The 1,704-nt window shown below is 35.9% G+C and overlaps 1 long non-coding RNA gene across 1 annotated transcript; it reads right to left on the reverse strand.

Annotated features, from left to right (window-relative positions):
• Window positions 1–513: 513 nt before the first annotated feature.
• On the reverse strand, window positions 514–1,441 carry LOC141393284 (uncharacterized). The gene is made up of 2 exons (XR_012410052.1): window positions 1,119–1,441; window positions 514–1,017 (listed from the first exon to the last, which is right to left on the reverse strand). It is a non-coding gene; the product is annotated as an uncharacterized lncRNA (long non-coding RNA).
• Window positions 1,442–1,704: the final 263 nt, after the last annotated feature.

The following is a 1,704-nucleotide window of genomic DNA, read 5'->3' on the forward strand; positions in this document are numbered from 1 at the left end:
AAGAAGAAATATGGGCCTTGTCCCTTCTACGCCAAATCATGTGGTATGTGCTCTTGCTGGCATTCTCCCCACAGACTTAAGAGCGCAACACTTAGCTGCCAAAGAACTAATAAGACTAAAAATTTACAATTCCTCGCTATACACATTTTTCACCACAAACGTCTCTGCAAAAACGAGCATTGGTTTTGTATATTCAAAATTTCGTAACATTTTCGATAATCTCAGAATCGGTGATAACAGTATTGTGTCCAACAAGTTGGTCTTCCTTCAAGATGTCTTTAGTACTTCAAAAAAAGAGATGTCAACGGAATATATAAAAGCACACTACTGCAAACTTATAAATGATTATAAGTCGCAAGGTGTATCTATTTGGGCTACGGATGCTTCAGTAGTCGGCAATAACACTGGTTGTTCTGTATGCAACATTTCCACAAAACAAAACTTCGTCTTTAAAATTGATAAAAAACTTTCCTCCCTCAGTGGTGAACTACATGCTATTGAAAAGGCAATTGATCTAATGATTGACGATGGTGTCAGCTCAGCAGCTTTATTTACGGACAGCAAAAATGCATGTCTCCTGCTTCAAAATAACACATCACACAATTTCACTGTTCACAACATTATACAAAAATTAGCTAATTCAGAAATTCAACAACTTTCCGTAATCTGGACACCTTCACATGTTGGTATTTCGATCAACGAAACAGCCGATTATTTTGCCAAACACGCTGCCAACGTTGGAGCACCAATAAATTACTGCCTCTCTGTCACAGACGCATCCAATCAAATCGAATCCTGCTTATGGAACGAGTTTGTCGATTCCTACAGGGAAACCTCTCAGTCGAAAGGGGCATATTTCTTCCAATTTTTCCCAGTGCCATCAAACCAACCTTGGTTCAAGAAGTCCAATATGAAACCTGAAAACATAAAAATAATCAACAGACTGCTCACTGGGCACACGTACACAAAAAAATATTTCCACAGGATCGGCATAGCGGATACAAATTTGTGTGAGATCTGCAACGAGATTGAAGATGAAAAACACATTATATTTCACTGCAAGAAATTCGAGGGAAATAGGAATCAGTTTGCTCTGTTTAAAGAATACAACAACTTACCTGAAGTCCTGATGTGCAGAAACCAGCAACATATACAGTCAGAGTCAAAAGAAAGTTTACACCTCACAAAAAGTTGTTAATAGCTTAATTACACCGGTATAATGATATAATAAATATAAAACACAAATAGAATTTTTTTAAGTGTTTAGTGTTGAATTAAAATCCAGAAAATATTAGGCCTTGTATAAGGTTAATTATGAAATAAATGAAGATTGATAAAATAACCCCAAATTTTAAGAGTCAAAAGAAAGTTTACACTCTTGCCAAAAGTAAGATTTTTTTTTAATTCTTTAGCTTGATATGCCTTTATTTTGGCTTTTTAGCTTGTTTTTATTCTATTTGAGTGTCTAAATAATAAATCCACCAGTATTTTGGTGAAATCCGGTGATAATACCCCATTGGACCCGAATTACAGCTTTCGGGCAATTTTGGCACAAAATGGGGCTTTATTTAACATTCTTTTGGCTTTTTTCGGTAAGTACTCAATGGATTTGAGTTCTAGAGACCACAATGAGTGATCCTAGATGCATAGGGATGTTTTACCCCAATACATTATCCATAAATATGGGCGAAACCTTCATATCCC

The sequence above is a fragment of the Musca autumnalis genome, unplaced genomic scaffold (genome assembly GCF_047663935.1).
Source record: "Musca autumnalis isolate F117 unplaced genomic scaffold, ASM4766393v1 scaffold_2, whole genome shotgun sequence".
Lineage (NCBI taxonomy): Eukaryota > Metazoa > Arthropoda > Insecta > Diptera > Muscidae > Musca > Musca autumnalis.